Here is a 23,004-nt window from a genome sequence, read left to right on the forward strand (position 1 = left end):
ATTTGCTCTAAGTGTTTAATTTGTTTTTTAATCTTAAAACTACAAGTAAGTATCAAATTAGTTTTTATATTCTCTGGAGATGTATTCCCTTTAAAGATATATTTTCCTTCATTTTCAGGAAAGCTGCGTCAATACGTCCTTTGGAGGGTCTCCCCTCTCCTCTGACCAAGCCTGTCTTAGAGATGAGTTGTGTCATCATCCATGGACCTGTGAGGGTGGACACAGGCTCACCTGTGTTTGGTTTGTTTGTGTGTTTTTAATCCTCAAAATCTCCTCTTAATCAGCATCTTTTATTTTTGTTATTTAAAAAACCTGTGGAGCCATTCACCCATGGATCCCGATTCTATACAACCTTTTGGCTGTGAGGAAAGACCTGAAAAATGAATTCAAAACAGTGACTATGTTAAAAGTTAGGGATTGTTATCAAAAGTAGAGGAAAGGAAGAAATATCCTTTCTGCCTTTATTTCACGGCACATTTCTCTCCAGGGATTCTCTGATGTGTGGTGACATGTTTAGGACACATCACAGATGAGTCCAAACACCATTCATGGCAAAAGAGGAGGAAGAACTGAACAATATGTTTTTACCTCTGCTCTTCCTCCCCAGAAAGAACCTATCTGTCATTTCTGCATTAGTCAGAGGAATTTTTTTCTTTATCTTTACTTTCAGGACACGGCAGAAATAATACAGTGTGTTCTTTTTTAAACAAACAAACAAATCCCTTTGCTGTCAATAACTGTCTAACCTTTTGGGAACCACAGAAGCACAAGAACATTTATTGAGATGCAATTATGTACAAGGTATTGTACTATGGAAAATATAAAGGTAATAGGTGCCTGTCTTCAAGCAACTTATGGTCTTCTTGGGCAGATATAAAACATACCATATATAAAACTGTCATCCAAGGTAGTGGGTAGCACATGACATCTGAATTCTATGAAGGTGCTATGGTAGGGGATATATTGCCTCTGGTAGAGAGGTTATTGTAAACTTCTGAGAGGAAAGAGCCCTCAGGATTGGTAAGAGTTTGATGGTCAGAGATAAATAGCTATTCCAGGTAAAATAATAGAATTATATGGGTAGAGCTTAATGACTGAATGAATAACAAAATGAATAAGTTTTGAATAGCTAAAAAAATGAATTTAATATAAATGCTAGGAGACAAGTTAGTGTGGCTGCTATAATTTAAATTTTTAAATTTCAGGGGAATTCCTACCCAACCACGATGATGAAAAGAGTGCATACTACAAAATGCACAAATACAAACAAACGTTAAGTGATGCAATCCAGATGGTCAATCCTGGCCTCAACTGCTTATGGTCCTTGGATAAGAAGAAGTCAAAAATCAATGCCCAGGACTCTGAAATTCAGCCAAATTCCCTCTAAAATGTTTGCTATCTCAAGGTTGCTCTGGGGTCAAAGGAATTTTTGATTCTGGACATTTCATCACAAAATAATTTAGCTCTTATCCACAGTCCATGCTGGGTTTAAGTTTCACAAGCCCTGAGGGAGATATATCCGGTGGGAGAAGATCTGTGTCATCCCTGGCAATTTTCTTTTGGATGGAGAATACTCCTCTAACAAAGTTGTCAGGCACCAACCCCATGGAGCAGTGACTTGTGCAGGAGGATTAATTGGCAAAGCAAGGATTCACAGCTATCAGAATCACCACCCGTTCATTGTAGGCTGCCCAAGTGCCGGGCACTGTGCGTCCACTCTGCATACACTGTCGTGTTTGCTCCTCGTAGCAGTTCTGGGGGAGCTACTGCCATACACAGTGTGTTTTTTACTTATTAAAACACAAAGGATGAGAAAGATTAGAAAGCCTGCCTAGGGTCTTAACAGATTCAAACTCAGATTCAAACGCACAAAGCCTGTGTTCTATCCATTTGGGATTGTGACAATTCTAAATAGTACATGATTTGAGAGTTAGTCACACTTGCTAAAGGAAAGTCTTAATGTTAAGCAAACAAGCAAATCAACCAATCAATAAATTGACCCTATTAACAAAAACATGCTTGGGAAATACTTTCAAGACCTGAAACAATGAAATAGGGGAGAAGTTACTTTTCCTTCTCTGCTGGTGTTTGCAGTGACACAGGAGAAAACTACACACCTACCCCAGAGCTTTGCCAAATTCCTCAGGCAGGTTGGCAGATAGGCTAGGTTTTATTTGTAAATATTTTAATTTGAGGAGATTTATTTTCTAAATGCTTTCTATTAAAGGTCCCAGAATTCTAAAGTGAAGGTGAAGAAAGAGGAAGAGGAAGAGGAGAAGGACGAGAACAAAATCATATTGGTTAGTGTTACCTGACAGTTTTTGAAATTCCCTAGTTTTATCAATAAATATTTTCCTAGTCATTTGTTTTCCTCTTCTAATATCCCAATTGTTAAGAAAGAAATTTGAAATAAAATGTTAATTTTCCCTTGAAATTTCTCAACTCAATCCTTATTTCCAAAGGAGTGAAGCACAATGTCTTATATGAATCATCATCAATTATCTCACATACTGTTTATTAAATAATCTCGGGTGGTTTATTAAAGTCAAGCATCAGATGTAAGTGTAATTAATCAGACTGATGAATCCTAGTTTTCAGCTCAATACACTGAGCTGAGTATATAGTATTCAATATACTATAACATATATTCAGTAAATAATGACAATACTGAATTCCAAGGCTTTCACTTGGTCTTGAGGCTTAAGGCTATTCTACAATTATACAATTTTTCTCTTCTCTTCAGAGTATGCTTGATCAGCAATAGATGTTGACATTTCCTTCCATTTTAAATATTAAGTCATCTTTATGTATTGATGTATGCACATACCATTTCTAAAGTGTTGCAATGCATTTGATGCATTTGGTGGGGAAAAGTAAACTCTGCATGTATCATTCTCCATTTCTCAAGAAGAGAGCATAATGTTTTGAATAGGAACTGATGCCCAGCAAATGTCCTGTATTCATTTTTGTGTTTGACCTTGTCATTATAGAAGTCACCTTGTCACATGAAGATATTGCTAGCATGGAGCTCGAATAATTCCCACTTTAACCAAATATTCAAATAAAACGTATCTGCATTCAGAATTCTGTGAGTTAATGACAATACTCATTTTTTAAAAAAACTCAAAAGGCTAATAAATAATTAAATCTAATAGAAAACTACCCAACTTTTCTTTGGGAAAAAGTACCACCTCTTCTAAGCCCTGTAGATATAGCACTTGAACATCCAAAGGCAGAATTGAGGTATTATGTGCTAAATGTATTTTTTCTAAAAAAACAATTCGGGAACAACAAGATATATTTTTATGTCGATAATAATTTTTTTCATGCTTACATGTGTATTTAACAGGTATCTGAGCTCTTTGGCCAAGATCAGGGAACTATGGGTCATAAGCAAAGTATGTGTTGGATGAGCAAACTCAAACCGCCAAAAGGTATTTCCATGGACTTGAAAAACATTTTTGAGGGAAACATTCAGAAATATAGCTCATTTGGACCAGATCTTTTTGATTTTCAGTTTCCTTTTTTTCCAAGTCATGGAATAAATTCTTTGATGGAACATACCAGGTTTGCACAGGCTAATGAAAAATCCACATATACTTTTTTTTTTTTCTTTTTTTTAGGCAAAACTCCTGGTAATGTTGTTCAAAGAAGACAAGAGCCTTGCAATTAGGTTCATTAATGTAGCTTAGGGTCTGGTTTCCTTTACTCTATGGCTTCCAAAGGAAGATCGATCTCTATCCTTGTCTAGTAAAAGTATCAGTTTATAATGAAAGCATAACTCTTTGATGTATTTCTTTGTAGAATTTGCTCTCAGAAACTTTTGATGCTTTGCTCTATCTCCTCCTATTAGGGCTTTTAGCTAACCCCCAAAAGTCACCCACTAAAGCAGACACTCTGAAGTCCCACTGGGCTCCCATCAGTCCAGTAGAGAGGGCTGACATGACATATTAGTCTTAAATCTAAAACATATGTTTGGAAAATGCCTAGTTTCCTGGCAATAATTAAGAATGCGACTTGGCAGATTGGCAGCCACATAAAACAATCGTTAGTAAACCCTATATTTATTATGTTCCCATTTTATGGAAATGAAACCCACATTACAAATATGTATAGGAAACTGGACCCAAAATGATGCACAGGTAGAATTAATTATGATGAAGATGAAAAGAACTTCAGTAGTTTTTTTCTAATTCACTTTCCTTATCCCAAAAAGGTCTCCCCCAAAAGGAGCCACATCAAAACATTTTAAAATTTCTTTCTATTAACTTATACAGTAAATAATGACATCTTGGATAAATTTCCTCATCAGTACTCATCTGTCAGTGTGTCTCACTAAAGAGTTCTGGTGTACAACTAATTAAGATAAGATCCTGGAGTCATAGGAGACTTTTGGTTTATAAATGTTGTAAAGAAAATTCCAGATACTTAAAAAGCCCCTTCAACCGTTCTGCGACTACATGCATTATACCCAAGATCCTGGAGTCATAGGAGACTTTTGGTTTATAAATGTTGTAAAGAAAATTCCAGATACTTAAAAAGCCCCTTCAACCGTTCTGTGACTACATGCATTATACCCTACATTATATATATATATATATATATATATATATACGTATACATTTATATAATAAATAGACACACATATTTAGGAATGATATGCACTAAGAATACACAAGTATAGCTACATTTCTTGTTAAAATATTGAAATAATTCTGACCCAGTTCAAAAATATCTGCTGCCTCTGTCTTTTCCCTTTGGACCCATTGGATCTCCCCATAATCTAGCAAATCGTTAATGGCTCCGACCTCTGCTCCATTGTCCTTTCTGTTCAGTGGGTGCCTGTGTTGTACTGGTTGTTAAATATCTTGAAAATCACTTCTGCACACAAGTATTGCCTCATGTGCATGACCTGTCTACACACGAAGTGAGGAAACTCTACTCTGAATGGCAACAGTGTTAGTAGAAGCCACGTGGTCAAGAAGTCTATGGAACCAGCCAACCAACAGCAAGTGGGCAAACACACACCCACATTATTTTAGTTATTAATGAATGTACAGCAAATTGTCTCGATATTTTTCTCCTAAAGAAATAAATAAGTTGCTGTAGACTATATCAAAGAGAGGCAGGTAGGTCCAGTTCAGGAAATGTTGGAAAAGTGGCCATGGCCATGAAGTGTGTATAGGACCAAAAATATAGCTGGCAAACTTTCTCATGGTGCATCTTCCATCTATAAAAGTGAAGAAGCAGAAGTTTTCATTCTCCATTTGCCTGGTTCTGTGTGAAATAAACCAGGTCATCTAAGCAATAACACTTATTTTGTTTTTGAAATTGCTGACTCTGAAAAAAAATTCTCTTTGTTACAAAGTTCAAATTCCAAATAAAACCGTGGTATGGGGAATTCAAAAGAGTGTCTGGAGAAAATGTTTTAAAATTAGAATCATCTTAAAATATGTTAGAGACTATGACACTAATTGTTCTCCTTTTATCTTTAATTTTTTGCATTTTTATATTCTCATTTGCCGATATTTTCTATATAAATTTTAGAGCACTTTTGGCCATTTAGATAGTAGTTTGTACATTATTAAACAAGAATACTAGTTTCATTCTTTCATACAGTCTTTCACTTTACATGTATTTACTGATTCTGCTTGGGAGTTTTGTTTGACTTGGTAGGATGTCCTACCAACTCTAGACATAAGTGCACTTAATAAGAAATCAATAATTAAATTTAACAACCATATACTGTATCCAGTATTTTGTCACAATTCAAGTATTCATTAATTCAATTGAATTAAAGTGGTTTGCCATTTATCAGTGGTTTTTAAGCAACTCTTTGTGAGTTCTAACCATGATTTGGAGGCTCTCCAGAATTATAATGATTATATCAAATGATGATGGTGGTATAATCCTGTGGTTAAGCACAGAAACTCTGAAGGTAAAAGATAAGCAAAGTAAACAACCAGTTAGGTTTACACCTGAAACGGCCATTTACTAACCCTATGACCATGTGCAAATTATTTTAACCTCTCTCTATCTCAGTTTCCTTAGCTGTAAAATGAGGGTAAGGATTAAATAGAATAATGTGTGTGTCTGACATATAAATAAATAAAAGCCAGTAGTAGTAATAGTAGCATCAGTAGTAGTATTAGTAATTATCATAAACTGTGAAGACCGATTCTCAGAAAGTTATGAAAGAAAGTTCTTTATCAGAGCAAATAAAAACTTAGCCTCATGTCCTGAATATAATCTCAACACTGGAATGTTTTCATCAGCTCAGAAGAACTGTTAACTTTGACTCTGTTTTAATCACCTCCTCTTTATCCTGTTGGTGAGGGAGGGATTCCCGCCCTAGGGTTATAAGGTTGACCAACAATACCTCACACTGGACGGATGAGATCAACAGCAGTTTGTTAGTCACCTATATTCACAACCCAGAGGGCAGGACACTGCATGCCATGGGGGGCCACATGAAGGCTGTGCTCAGGAACAGAGTGATAAACCAGGGGCTGTAGATGTATCAAGAAGATGAAGTGCCCTCTGGTTTCCACAGGAGGATATGATTGACTTGTTTGAACAATTCCTTAGACCGGCAGGGAGCTAAAGCCCACTACTTAGGAATAAGCAGGCACTGTGCCTGGTCCCCTTGATAAGGAGGGCTATTTGGCTAGGAGACCTCACCCGCAGAACAGAGTACGGAGGGGATTTTGCAGTTAGGCCAGAGGATTCCCTCCTGATTGCACCAGATGTCACGGCAGCACATACATTGGGACTTAATATAGGCCTTACATCACATCTCTTCTCCATGATGTCATTATTCTCAAAACAAAACAAAAAACCTGAATGATACTCAATTAAGTTGAATGAGTACTGACAAGCACAGGAATTTTAAGACCTGCTGAGATTATTCATCTAGGCATTGTTAAGTCTCACTTGTGGGAAGGAAGATACCACCCATGGTTACATCACCACTTTTCAGAGTGAAATGGACACTTGGCCACCTGGTACATGGTAAGGGAGCTGCGTCAGAGAATCCAGGTCTACAGACATGCAAATGTTCTACTCGTGCTCTGATTAATTCAGATCACCCATCTACTGGGTCATTATATAATTATGTGACCAATATTGACATCACTTTTGGTTTAGAGACCAGGCTGCCAAATAACATTGCTCTCCTATTAGTCCTCTTCTTTATGTACCCAAGAGTCTACTTCATGTGGCTGCCCAGCTAGCTATTTCCAGATGGCAGGAGAACAAATAGCTAATTGCTTTCTCTGTTTTATCTCACTGCTCTAAAATGTGCTTTCACATAGGGAATAGTCTCTGTTTCAGCAAGTCAAAGGTTAGGTTTCCTCATTATACTATTATTTGGGGAGACATCCAAGAATAACCATACTTTTCCTTGTGATCAGCACATCATCAGAGTTGCTTCTTCTATCAAATATTTCAATTTTAAAGAATGAAATGTTGTCAATGGCTTAGATATCATTGGATATTCATTTTTCTTGTGTCATTATTGTTTCTCTTGGGTATAAGAATATAGAGACATTTTAATTTTTGTCCCAGAAAATTAAAAAACCCAGTGTTTAAATTTTAAGTACAGAAATTAAATTCTCAAACCCTCAGCAACTGGCCTTGAAGCTTCTGTCAAGGGATGAACCCAGAGCAGCTTGGTGGGTCTGGGTCAGTGTTTACAGTCAGAACCTCATAATTCCAAAGCCTACAGTTTATTCCTTTCCTGCTGTTTTTCACTCCTCTGGAGATAGGGCTTTAGGATTTTACTTTTTCATTAGTATCTCCATCACAGATTTTGTAGGGGGCATGAAAGAAGAAAGAATTTAAAACCATCAATTTCACTATCTCAGCAACTCTGGTAAAAAAATAATTTTAAAGAGCAAAATTAAAATTAAAAATGACATTGGATTATTGCGGAACTCAGTTATACATTCTCACCCTCCCTATATCATATACATCTGATAGAGCTTGAAATGGTCATTTATAATGTGACATATGGCATATACGAAGGGGTAAAAATGCACATAGCAATTTATTCAATTGGCTTATATCAACTAATTCCAAAACAAATCAACAATTAAGTTTTGGCATCTATTACATATACAGTGTTGCAACATTGGTGGTCAGCTCTGTAGTTAAATATGTGTCATTTTATTTAGCTTCAAAACTTTTAGAGTTATTTGACTAGCCATGCAACCTAATTACAGTTGACCTTTGAACAACACGGGTTTGAACTACAAGGGTCCATGTAATACAGGGACTTATTTTAATAAATAACAGTAATACATTTTTATGGTTGGTTGAATCTGCAGATGCAGCGGAACCGGGATACAGTGGGTTGTCTTTGAGACTTGAGCATCCATGGATTTTGGTATCCACTGAGGGTCCTGGAATCAATCCCCTGAGGATACCAGGGTCAGTTATATGTGGATTTTCAACTGCGCAGAGATAAGTGCCCCTAACTGTGGCGTTGTCCAAGGGTCAACTATAATTTCTTTGAATCTCAATTATAATCCAAATGATGGTCTGTAGAACTCTATGAATTAATGAATAAATAACCTCAAATAGCATATTTTAAAGGCTAAAATATTAAATGTTAAACTAAATATCATCTTACAGCCCAGAAATGTAGTAGAATTTTAGATAAATATTCAAGAAAGGCCTCAAAAATTTTAAATTCTAGAATTTGGACACTGTAACTTAATCCTTGTATCAATCACAGACTCACCAGGAAGGCAAAGATCTTGGAACATTTACCACAGAGGGGGATTTAGTGTAGGGATTGATTACATAGATGATGGAGAATCTGAGAATTTAAAGAGGGGATGTTGAGGTAATCAAAGTTTAGCAATAGAAGGAAGCCATTACCACTCATCAGCTGAAGACATAAAGGAAGGAAGGGGGGCTAGTGGTGCCCATGGCAGGAGTTGAGAGCTAGAGTTACAGCCACTGTGGAGTCATCACCAGAGGAGGGAAAGAAAATGGGAAATACCCTAAGTCCACTCTTCCTCTTGCCCTCCAGCCTCTAGCTGTGTTTCCCATTGGCCGAACCCCTTTGGAGGCCAGCTGATATGGAAGTTAAGAACATGGCCTGCAAGGACCAGTATTCTACCTCCCCTGCTCCATTTCCTATCACCTCCTGACCCTGAGACATGGAGCAGAGCAAGAGAAGCACAGCAAAGAGACACAATGGCCTACAGGCCTACAACTGGCACTGGCCCAATTCCTACATGTTTCATTCTAAACAATCTATAGCACTTTCAGCAACACATAAAAATGCCTAATTATGAACTTCTTGTCATAACAATTATATGGAGATATCTATGTAAATATTTTTCAAAATATGTGAGAAATAGTTTTCAAACTGCATTGTCTAGAAGAAAATATTGTGAAAGAGTTATGTTATATGCTGTATGCTTGATGCAGGTCTCTGTATTGCATACAAATGTTATATCTTGCAAGTAGTTAAGAAAGGAGGATAATGTACCTATGTTGTAAATTCTTTTGTTTTTATAGAGCTCCAATATTTTAATAAAAATAATAAGTGCAGTGATTTTTCTTTATTCAATATATATTCATGTTGACCATCACCCATTGCTTCTGAAATTCATTGTCCTTTTTCTGTAACAATTATCTCTGCACTTTACAAATTATCTATCCATTTTTCTGTCTATCTATCATCTTTCTACCTATTGAGAGATTAGTTTATTAAGATCCTTAAAAATCCTTTTTCACTGGGCCTAAACTGCTGAAAACATTTCTTTAGGTCACCATGCAGCATCCTCAATAAGTAAAGTATAAAAATATTTTTATAAACAGTAAAGAGCATTCTTTTTAGTTGACATAATTAGAACCAAGGGTTGTTTGGCTAATTTAAAAAACTAGATAAAATCAGGAATCATAAATATCTCTATATTAAAAGTTTTATTTAACTTTACTATACACTGATTTGCCAGTCTTTTCATGCCTTGTGGTTTTCCTTGGGGATGCTTTATCAATAATGCTTCATCTAGATGCCCAGTCCCCATTTATTTAGAGCTGAGTGAAATATAAAAAAATAAATAAATAATATAAATATATAAAAAATATAAAATAAAATGACAAATATAAATTAATATATAAAAAATTATAAAGTATTTGAGAGCAGAAGCATCCTAGATTTTTATGTTGCCCACATTTTTGTTATTTGCACATATCTAATTCAACAAGATTATTTTTGCAATTTGTTTTTATCAAATCTTTCACAGGTTTAAACTTAGTTTTCAGAGAATAAACAAGTTTCTTTTCACATCCCTGTTTCATTAATATGTTGATAATTAATTTACCTACATACATGGTAAAATATTATAGGCATAATCAGTTTTAAGGATGAACACAATGGGCTCTCAGTAAGTGTACATCTCAACTAGTAGGAAGGAGGCATGCACAGGCAAATGAGAGATTAGACAGCATTGGTCATAAATATTCAGTGAGCTCCATGGCTTGAGTAAGTATGGTTTGAAGAAGAAGCAGGGAGAGGTAGTTAAGATATTGAGTTCTTTCCATATAGAGGATTAATGAAGGTTAAGAGGTAAATAAAGCTTCGGCATAGAGGTAAAAGAAGACACAGAAACACTAAGGCAAAAACTCACTGGAATTAGAGGCATTAGGAATTAGGGTATTAAAGGTATTAGAGATTAAGTACAACTAAATAGAGAATTAGTGAATTGAAAAATATACAAGAGAAAATTACTCAGAATGTAGGCAGAGTAAGAAAGATAGAAAATATAAAAGAGAAGATAAAAAACTTGAGATAGAATAGTTAATACATCTATTAAGTTTACTGAAAGAAGAAAATTATAAAAACAGGGCGGGACAATATTTGAAGTAAAAAAGAAATGGACATTTGCACAACTGAGGAAAGACATAAGTCTTCAACTTGATGGAATATACTGAGTCTTGACTAAGATAAATACAAATGAATTCAAGACTAAATTTATGGGAATGAATTTGAGGAATATCAAACACAAAGAGAAAAATCTTAAAAGCTGCCAGAGATAAAAATTAGTTACATACAAGGGAATACAACCAGACTGAAAACTGACTTCTCATGAGCAACAACAGATACTAGATCCCAATGGAATACTATCTTAATAAGGTGGAGGAAAAATTAAAGAACCTAGAATTCCATACCCTGGTAAACCATCATTTATATGTCAAAAATAGGTGTAGACAGATTAAAAAGACTCTTTATAGATATTTGCTAAGAGAATCAATAAAATATATTCTTCCTTAACAAAATAATTTTAAGCCAAAGAATGTAGAAAAGGATAAGCAACAATGAGCAAAGAACCTAGAAAGTATATCGGTAAATATAAGTAAGAATTGATAATAATAATAATAAATTTTTACTGGGGATTCAGTGGGCAGAAAAATGCCACCCTCCTCTCCCTTCCTAAAAATGTCATGGGAACCTGTGGATATGTTACCTTACATGGCAAAAGGGACTTTGCAGATATGATTAAGGTTAAGATCCTTGAGATGGGGAGATTATCCAGGATTATTCAGGATAATCCCTTCTTAGGTGCCATCTGATCTAATCATATGAGTCATTAAAATCCAAGATCCTTTACTGGATGCCATGAAAGAGATGCAACAATGTCAGAGAGAGTGCAATGTGAGAAGGATGTGACCTGCCATGGCTAGCTTTGAAGGTAAATGGAGACACAAGCCAAGGAATAAGGGTTGCCTCTAGAAGCTGGAAAAGTTTAGAAAACAGGTTCTCTCCTAGAGCCTTCAAAAGAGAATGTAACCCTGCTAACATCTTTATTTTTGCCTGGTGAGACCTGTGTTTTCTGATTTACAGAACTGCAAGATTATGCATTTTTATTGTTTGAAGCTACAAAGTTTGTGGTAATTTGTTACAGCAGCAATAGAAAACTAACATGGGGTAAATAGGCAAAACTAAAGGCAATAATAAGAAAATTAGGAAGGGGAATAGAAGAATTCTCTTAGAATGTTTGTGAATATGATCAAGACATTGTGTAATGTTAGATTTTGTTGAATGAAGTAAGCAGGTTAAAAATGTAAGTGTACACTTTTGTGTTTTATACCGTACCTTATTAGACACTCAGATAGGCCCTCCCATTGGGAAAAAACCTAAAAATTCTATATTAAGTATTTAAATTTTGTTTTCTTAAAAACATCAAAAAAGATGAAAATACAATCAAGACTTATGGGCCCAGATGTGATGGAAGTGGGTAGGGAAAATATTAACCTGTGTAACTGGTGTGACCAGGGAAGATATTACCCTGTGTGATGGGGGAGGGTAGGAAATGTAGGGAAAAAATAAAAGACTTGTTAAGACCAAAATCTAGCCCCAGAGATATTGAAGCAGCTTTTGCTTTGAGGTTCTCTCTCAAACCTGAGTGACTTGCATTTTTATTTTCATTAACTCTTGGGGTGGAGTTCAGGAGACATAGCCCAGGCCTTCTCAAGGTTGGAGGCTAATAGGAGATCCTCTGCTTTTAAGTTTGGACTTTAAAAGTCTACCTTCATGGTGAAATGGTGAACAAGAAATAAATCTCTCTACCTTGCCACACTCAGGAAAAGTTGCCTTATTCCTGTACAAAGCAAGGTGTGTAAATAAGATTCATCAATGGGTTGTATTAATAATTTCTCCTCATATGGATGTTCAGCCCATATTCACATCACTTGGGTGACCCAAAAAACTTCAAGCTGTAAATTTAAAATTGTTCCATACTTTCAAGTAGTGGCGACTGGAGCCATGTAGAAGCAAAACTAAATCTTGCCTAGAAAACTGAACTTTAATTCTAGGTTTCAAAGATTGGCACAAAAAATTCTCCAGAGAAAACGAGTAGCTTATGGTCAGAAATACCTAAGCAATTATATGAACATAATGGGCACAAACAGGCAAAAAGGACAGATAACAGAAACAGAGTAACAAATATTTTCAACGTTGATATTTTCAGCCACAGATTACAAAATAACAAACCTTGAAATGAGAGAATAGGAAACTGCCAAAAATGACCTAGCAACTTTGTAGCACAGTGAGTGCCAAGGACAACCAGAGTGCTTTCAATCAGAGGGCTCTGTAGAAAAGATTTGGAGAGTAGGATACATCCACTGGCTTGCCCCAGAACTTTGTTAACTGCTATAAGTCACAGTATAACTCACAGGGACCTTGATCATCTTGACATCCCATAGAATGTCACACGGCTCACCGATATCGATGACATCATAGTAATTAAATATTCTAAGCAACAGAAACTATAAAGTATCTCATAACATATCTAACAAAGAATGTGCAAATCCTTTATTGAGAAAATAGTAAAACATTATTGTAAAACATAAAAGACTTAAGTAAATAGAGCAGTATACCAGGAAGAATCTATATTACAAATACACCAACCTTTCTACATTTTATCTATAAATTAATATAATTCCTATCAAAATTCCAAAAGGGATTTTTGTGAAACTTGAAAAGCTTACTTTAAAATTTATGTGGAAGAATAAAGGGCACAGAATACCCAATAAAAATTGAGAAAAAAAGAAAAAGGAGTCAAGAATTACGCAACAAGATAATAATTGAAACAGTGTGGTATTGGTGCACAGGAAGACAAGCCAATGGGACAGAGAGAGAACTAAGAAATAGACCCATGCATTTATGGAAATGCATTTTGTGACAGATCTGGCTTTATAAAGGAGTAGGGAAATGGTGGACTCTTTAATAAGTTGTACTGGGACAATGAGCCATTGATATAGGAAAATGTAAATTAGATCTTCAATCCACCGCATACACAAAATAAATATAGGTAGATAAAATACCTTAATTTGGAAAGAAAAACTTGAACATCTTTAGAGAAAAAAAAAAGAACATCTTTATGACATTGAACAGGAGTAAATCACTTAAGGCACAGAAAGTAGAAGTAAAAAGAGATTGATTAAAATGACCACCTTAAGGGGAGGGAGACGGGGGAAGGATGGAGTGAGAGGTTGGGCTTAGCAGATGTAAGCTTTTATATACAGAATGGATAAACAACAAGGTCCTACTGTATATAGCACAGGGAACTATATTCAGTATCCTATGATAAACCGTAATGGAAAAGAATATGAAAAAGAATATATATACATGTATAACTGAGTCACTTTGCTGTACAGTAGTAATTAATCCAACATTGTAAATCAACCAGACTTCAAAAAAATTACATATATACATAAAATAGAGATGTTTCTAAAAATAAAAAGACCACCTTAAGATAAAAATTGTGTATCACAAAAAACACAATAAATGCTAAAATAAGCAATAGTTTGGGAAAATACATTTGCACAACATAAAAGCAAAACATTAATGTCAAGACTTTATAAGGATTTCTCCTAAAATCAATTTTTTTAAAGTAGCCGAACAACCAATGGAATTGGGCAAAAATATATTTAAGGACAATTCACTAGAGAAGAAATGCAAAAAGCCAATAATATAAGAATAGATGGCCAACTTCAGAAGGAATTGGAAAAATGCAAAATAAAATAAGACACCACTTCATACTTATCAGATTGGTAAAATTTTTAAAGTCTGAGAACAAATGATGAAGAGATTAAAAAAACAGAACTTCTCTGGGTGATGTATACATAGGCACAATAACTATGGAGAATAATTTGTTGATGCCAATAATGATTATGATACATACACCATACAACCCAGTCATTTTACTCCCAGGTATATACCCTAGACAACTAGCTACCTAGACAACTTCACAATGAGACATGTTGCAGTCATTTAAATGGTGCATCTCCACTACTGTGATTATTCTTATGGACTCGAGGAATATTACCATAGAAGATCACCATCTTCATCATCATGATCACCATCCCAAATGTGGACTTTCTTTCCAGAAGTTCCCATAGCACTGAGTACAGTAAGTGAGACAAACACAGCCCCTATCTCGGAGGGCATGAAATTTGGTACACACACACACACACACACACACACACACACACACAAACAAACTATAAAATCATTTGACAAACTCATAAACTATTTATGTAGTGACCTCCTAATTATCAATGGTAATGGAATACAGCCTTGACAACACCCTGAAGTGGCTGATTATTATGAAGCCCAGACCTTATTTTAGCCAATAATTTTAACCTTCTTGCCTGTCAGCTTTTATGAACTTTCTCATTTATTGGAAACTCCATTGAGGACATAACCCTAGCCTAACTGGTTAGGGTTATGTCTAACCAGTCTGAGGTGTAAGACTGGAAGAACCAACAAATAGCTGAAGAATTTAAGGTCATCAGTTTTCTTTGCCTAATTAGCCACTCTAGGGTGTTTTTCTCAATTCTCTCATCAAAATTCTCTGTTCTCAGTTCTGTAGTGTCTATCAGTTTCCTCTCCCCTGCGATCTTCTAAGTGAAGAGTTGAGCTCTTTATTAGTAATACTACTAAATTGAGATGAAAGGTGGACATGCAGAAAGAAAAGTATGAGGTCATGTCCATTAGTTACTAACCTACAAAACAGTCCTTTCCAGATGTTATGCAGATGGGTTTACAGTCTTGGTAATATTGGATCAGAAAAGTTTCCCCAAAGCTCCAAACCCAAACGTTGGACACATTTGTGTTGAAGTATCTGAATCGGTGAAGTATAGCTGTGTACTTGCAAATGGCCACCAACAGCATTATGCAGAGTTTAAATCAATGGTTATCTTCAGCACGTAGTTTCGGGACTCCAGAGAATTTTCATTCAGCCCCAAATTCTCCTGCCACTGAACTTGCTGACTGCTGAGACTGTACTATCAATGATTCATTTCAATCATGTAAGATTTCCTTCACTGCTGAAATGTAAAAATTCTCCAGGAAGTGAATGAATTAAGCATCATCAGTCATTTAAATCTTAATGGGAATGAGACTGCAGGACGAACTCTACATCTCCTTTTACAAATGATGGATTTCAATGTCTTTGAAACTCAAGTTATCGTATGTACTCAATAATTTCATTATTTGAAAGAAATCTGGCTGAAAAATTCTTGTTAGGTTTTTATTTTGTGGATCTATCCAGATTTCAGGTAATATTTTTATGTTTGAATCTGGTTTCCATATTCCTTTATATATTTTTTGGTGAGGCAAATACTGGAAATATTTTTTTAAAAATAAAAGTATATGTTGATGTGTTTATCCCAGATTTGCACACACATGCAACATGTGTTCATGTATATACAGAAATTAAAGTTCATAGCAATAATAGTTAGTAGAGAAATGTGGTTGGTTTTGCCTTTCAGTACAAATTTGATTTTTTAGAGTGAGAGTTATTCTAGATAGTCTTATTTTCCCAAATAGCTCAAGGTTAGTCTTTTAAATTCTGAAAATGTAACATTTTTAAAATTAAAAATCATGGTAAAATATAATAAATAGTTACCTGAATTTATTTTAATATTAAATTTAGTTTTCATTAAAATTACAGTTTGACTTAAGCTTTATTCCCTGTCAAAATGGAAATATAAGAAATAAGATACTTTAAAACTATAATTAAGTATTGAAAATAGAAATTAATAAAGAAAAAATAATCCAGTCATGTGTAATATCCTCATTCAAAATAATCACAGTTAACACTTTGTAGTATTAGTTCATGTTCTTCCAGTCTTTTCTCAAGTGCATATGTATTTTTAAGATAGTTGTAATCAACATATAAGTAAAAGTTTTATACTGATATTCTCTAAACTTTATAAGAACAGTTTTCCATGTTTTAAATGGGCTTCGTATCTGTAATTTTACTTAATGACAAAATATTACAATAAATTACTTAATTCCCCTGTGGTTGACTGTGTAGTATTTAAATACCAATTTTCAATTTATAAATCATACAAGGGTTAATATCTTCATAAATGTAGCTTTTTTACAGATCTAAGATAAAGTCCAAGAAATAAAATTCCAAGTCAGAGAATGAGAGAATTTTTTAAAAACTCTTCTTACATGTTGTCAATTTACCTTATAGAAGTTTATTTTTACCAATTTATACAGGTGCAGTATGCATGGGAATTCCCGCTACCATAACAGAATTCACTAAATATAGTTTAATATTTTCTGATCACTATTATGATTATCAGGGATAGGATATCGGCACAAAGAGTTAAAATGTCATGAACCTCTGAAGAAATTGTGGAACTTGATAAAGCACTAGATGTTGGACAGTGCTTTATCTTCTCCCTCCTTCCTTCCTTCCTTCCCTCCTTCCTTCCTTCCTTTCTTATTTTTAATTATCATGAGGAGGAGTGGTGGTACATTATCTTTTTTCTTATTAAGGTTGAATGAAGTCAGGTAGATGCATGACCTCTAGTCAAAGTATTAAATGTTTTGTTATAAAATTAGCGAGTGAAAGGTGAAGCAACCTCCTCTTAGATTTTACCCTCTAGAAAATCAATTTTTTCCTCTATTGCTGCTATCAATGTGCTTTGAGTTGAAGCACATTAAAAATAGAATCTCTGGACGTATAGGTTGCTTCCATGTCTTAGCTATTGTAAACAGTGCTGCAATGGGACTTACTGTGTAGCACAGGGAACTCTGCTCAATATTATGTAACAACCTAAATGGGAAAAGAATTTGAAAAAGAATAGATACATGTATATGTATAACTGAATCACTTTGCTGTGCACCTGAAACTAACACAACATTGTTAATCAACTATACTCCAATATAAAATAAAAAGTTTAAAATATATATATACATATGTATATGTGTTTACACACACACACACACACACATATATATATATATAAATCTCAGTGTACTTGTGGACTCTATTGGACTGCACACAGCTCCCTGAGAGTCTGCACCCAGCGTTCTAACCATTGGCCTTGGTTTGCCGACAGAGCCAGATTCTCAGTGTGATGTTTTCATTGCATCATAACAGAACTACTGCTATGTGGTTCTTCTCTTTAGCAGGGCTAATACATGCCCTTAGGGGCTTCTTATCACTACTTGGGACTTTTCCTCCTAATCTTGGTTCTTTGGTCTTTTGGGACACTGGATTTCTTTATCTCCACTTTCTTCCCTTTCCTGAAGAAATGCTTCTTGTTCCATTTATTTTCTAATCAGCAGGCTGCTGACCTCTGCATATCCCCTCCCCTATCTTCAAATCCCAATTGCATCACTTACTAATGGCATAACCTAATAGAAGTTACTTAGCTTCTCACTTAAGTTTCCCAACCTTTAAAATAGAAATAATATTACTGATCATGTGGTTGTTGTGAGCGCAGAAGGTGAGTCTCATTCTCTAAACTCACGTATGCAAGAAATCTAACTTCATTTGCCATAATGTACATTTATTTCTGACTCTAAGCCTCCTTGCCTGTAGTACATTTCAAAGCATTTGTCACTGGACCCACTCACATCACAACTGGGAAGACTTGCATGTTGCCTGGAAAATGGGGAAGGCAGTTTGGACCACTGGTCTCCAGAGTTTCATGAGCGTCGCTGATGTCCTGTATGTCCAAGCCAGCAGCAGCACCTGGGGCACATTAGCATCCACTTTTCTTAGGATTTGGTCATCTTTGACAAGGTCAGGGACGCAGTTCCTGTGATCATCCTAGATGCACCCTAGAGCTATTTCTCCTCCCCGTGGGCTTTTGCCCAGGAGAAGAACCCTTGGTGCCCCTTCCTTGGAACCACAAACCTCCCTCTCCTGCCCAGACTAGAGCACATATGTGTGTGTGTGTGTGTGTGTGTGTGTGTGTGTAGTGTTCAATTGCTGTTTGTCTGGGGGAAGATTTTCACTCTTGAATCTTTTGGAAACCACTGCTGAAAGAATATTAAGAGAAATGGAATTAGCTTTTTAAAAACAAATCTAGACAATCTTGCTCCTTCTTCTCTTCCCTGTAGAGAGGATACACAGAGCTTGCTAAATCATGAATGAGTGAAAGGAGACAGGGACAAATACAAGGAGAAAGAATCCAGTTATTAATAATCTCAAAACTTCATCTCGCCTCGTGGGGATGTAACGAGATTCCTCCTTCTCTTCTTTCTTCTCTCTGTATTTTCTATATTTCACTTCTTCTGCTTCCTACTTGTTACTAGCAAAAAGCTGGTGCTGGGAGGTGCAGAATGGTCTTTTATAACCTTCACAAGCCAATCATAATGCTCCTTTCCTTATGAGTAATTAATGGACCAATCACAGTGTGTCTGGAGCTTGGTTCCTCTCTGCTGTCACTTATTGGTTACTGGAAATTCAGGACTGTGCTGCAAGAGTTATTTGTTTGTTTTTTCTGGTTATTTCTGGGCCTAGAATTGTTCTGGAGGCCTGAAGGTCTTGGGAACTTAGACACTAAGAAGCTGGGGTTTTCTGTGTTAAACCTCTGCATGTTTTCTCAGGATGTATTGACCAAAATGTCCAATGTAGTATACCACTTTTACTTTATGGGCATTTAGCAAATCCTTGTTCACTAATTGGCAACAATTCCTGGTCTACTTGTGGGAAAATGGGGAGGTAAAATAAATTAACCAGGCCACCATGTTTCCTCAGTCACCCGAGGGAAGAGTTATTAGTGGCTACACGCAGTAACTGAAAATAGACATCTGGTCAGAAAAACCTAAAGAACGAAAGACTACGGGGGCTGCTTTCAGTAAACACTTACACAAGATATGTCAGTAAAATGTGAAGGAATGTTTGAGGTAAGCTTTTTTGGGAAATCATCAGAAAAAGCCCTTATTACCAACAGAGAGGTCATTGAAACATGAATTACTAGTTTAAAATATGATGTCAGAGAACTTTCTCTTTTCCAACTCAGAACTCTCTGCTCTAACAAATGGGAGACTGCTTCATGAAGTAGCCAATCTTGTTTTAAGGAATCCTAAGCAATATTCAAGGAAAAATAGTCAATGCTTATTTGGTTGTTTGACAACATTAATGAAGTTATACTCTAGTGAAAATTAAAATATAGCTAGATATACACTTACTTTGAATTTCTCTTAGAATCTAGGCTCTCTACTATTTTGGAAGAATAGGTGAACATATGTTCCTCCATATACACTTATTTATGGTCTCTGGATAGAAAACCTTTTTTTCTAAGATGAGGATCTTGCCTTGATGCCTTTAGCCAACATTTGGAGTTCTAGCCAAAAATCTCAGGAAAGTTGACAGCCTGGTTTATCCCTGTAAGGTATTAGTCACCCTATAAGACTTTAGAAGTATTTATATCAGCTATACAAAGACACCTCTTCTATCTGAGCGGGAAAGGCAACCCTTTTTACTTAACTTAAAAAACAAATCAAAAGTCAAACTGGGACGATGTAAACCTCACATATGAAAGATCACCTTTAAAATGATCTGTAAATGCTGGGCCTTCTGAGTTCCACACGCATGTGTAGCTCATGAATCACATACTATTTATTTCAGTTCATTTTAGCTTTTACAACAACCAGAAGAGCTGTTCTGGGGTCACCAACTGCCTTCTGCTAACTACAGCTGATCAATATTACTAAACAAGTGATGAGGGCCAGGAAGAGTGGAGGGGATGCCACGTGGAGGAGGGGAGAGCAGTGAGCAAAATCTCCACATGTCGACAGTTTGAGGAGATGTTTTATGCCAATGCATGTTTTATGTCAATCAAACATATAAAAGTTACCATGGCTGCAATAGGCCATAAAGATGCACTTTTAAACTCTTAAAAATAAGGTACCATAATTACATCTCATAGAACTGTGCGTCCCATGAGTCTCTCTGCTGTTTTTAAGATATCCATGGTGAATGAGGTAAAGGAAGGGAAAGGGAAAGGGGAGAGAAACACTTTAAGTTCTGTGTGTGGAAAAGTGCACAAGTTGTCCAGATTTGCATGTAGGATCGCTCTCTTTCTCTCTGATTTATTAACTTTAATAACTGTGGGGTCTCTCTCAACTTTGGATTTAAGAACTGAAGTCATTACAGTTCGGGACTAATTTTTTTTCCCTGAAGTAATCTCTGGTGATGTCTGTCATCTGGGAAAGCAAAACAGCTTCGTTCCTTTTTCTTTCTTTCTTTTAACCCTTACCTAACATCTTAGACATTTCTGCTTTTGAAATTGAACTTTTGTGCATTCATGACGACAATATCTGTTCAGCAGTAATAAACTTAGACATCACAAATGTTTGTAATTGAAGTCATTAGTTTTATTGGACAGCTCTGAGGGTCTCATTTCAGAGAAATAAATTCACCAGCAGCAGAGCTTCATAGAGATGTTGCAAAGGTGATAGGAGAGGGCTCCTCCTTCAGCCTCTGTGCTGGGAACTGGCTGACCTGGCAGACGTGGCACAGTGTCCTCTTTCAGAGGCAGAGACATTATATACCTGCCTTTCTCTGTCCTGTTGTTCTTGATTCTCTGCACATCTTAAGTTTGTCCAGAGCTTTGCTCAGCAAGAACAATGACCTAGACTCAGGAGTTCATGGAGAAAGTATTAGCCTTGCCTTTAACTAGTGATGTATACAGAACATTTTTCTCTATTAATTTCATTTTTATTTTCTGTGACTAGATGATAACAAAGCAACTTTGAGAAAATCTTCGGGTTCACTTGAAGATTAGTGTGTGGGGAGGCCCAGTGATGTGGGCCTTATGGACAGGTCTTTATTTGTTGGAGATGCAATGCTTCATATGATTCCAAGTGTACGAAACTCAGTGAGCCAGACTGCTCAGTCTGAGTATACAGTTAATGGAATAGGCTTAATCATATTTACTAATCCCATAAGAGGGCCTACCTATGGGGCAACACTGGTTTGATGTTACTGTCCTAGAAAGGCCTTGGAAGTTGTGATTCATCTAAGCCTTGAGAGAGCTCCACAATTCAATTGGACCTCATGTGTATAGTCCTATAGACAGGAAGAAATGAAACAATAAAAGGTTAAAAGTCCATTTCAATTTAAGAATCAAAGTTCTCTAGGGACGAAGACTACAAAAGAGGCCACAAGAACAACTTAAGGAGTAAGTTATGAAGCAATCCGTGCAGTAAACCCATCAGTGTCACCATCAAGAATCTAGTACATGTATACATAAAACTGAAACACTTTGCTGTACACCTGAAACTAATACAACATTGTCAATCAACTATACTCCGAGATAAAATAAAATTTTTTTGAAAGTGGCTCTACTATATATAAAATAGATGAGCAACCAGGACCTACTGTATAGCACAGAGAACTCTACTCAATATTCTGTATAACCTATAAGGGAAAAGAATCTGAAAAAGAATAGAGATATGTATACATATAACTGAATCACTTTGATGTATACCTGAAACTAACACAACACTGTAAATCAACTACAGTCCAATATAAAATAAAAAAATTTTTAAATGGAAAAAAAAAAAGAATCTAGTAGCATTTCTGGTTCATACAACCCCAAGTGGATAAGAAGGGACTCCTCAAATTTTGCTTGGTGAGACATCATTGTTTTCTTAGTAGGCTGGAATCTTTTAAGTTCAGGATGGTTTGTAATTAAGTATAAAATGTTTAAAAGAATCAAATATACAGCATTAATATTTTTCTGCTTAAGAATATGTGCATGTTTAATAATTCATATCATTGCAATATGTAAGAGAATTTTACCTATTAAACGGGTCTGTTTTTAAATTTTTCAATTTAGAATGAATAATTGAGTAACTAACTGCTTTAAATTGTGCTTTTCAAGTTGAAATCTTAATATATATATATATATATAGGCTTATAACATTTAAGGGAAGTTAATGCTCATCATATTTCTAAGTTTAAATCATTAGATATATGAATTATGTCAAGAACTTGGGAAAGGTTTGTTAAGTCAGATATTTGAGCTACCCCCCCAAAAGAAATCAAACATATTAAATGTACATATGTCATTTAATATATTTAATGGAATTTTATTAAAAGTTTGTAAATTATTCAAAGTCTCTTAAAAGTGACTGCTGTACTGGACTTTAAAATAATAAGATTGGGCTTCCCTGGTGGCGCAGTGGTTGCGCGTCCGCCTGCCGATGCAGGGGAACCGGGTTCG

Source organism: Physeter macrocephalus, chromosome 10 (genome assembly GCF_002837175.3).
Source record: "Physeter macrocephalus isolate SW-GA chromosome 10, ASM283717v5, whole genome shotgun sequence".
NCBI classification, from domain to species: domain Eukaryota; kingdom Metazoa; phylum Chordata; class Mammalia; order Artiodactyla; family Physeteridae; genus Physeter; species Physeter macrocephalus.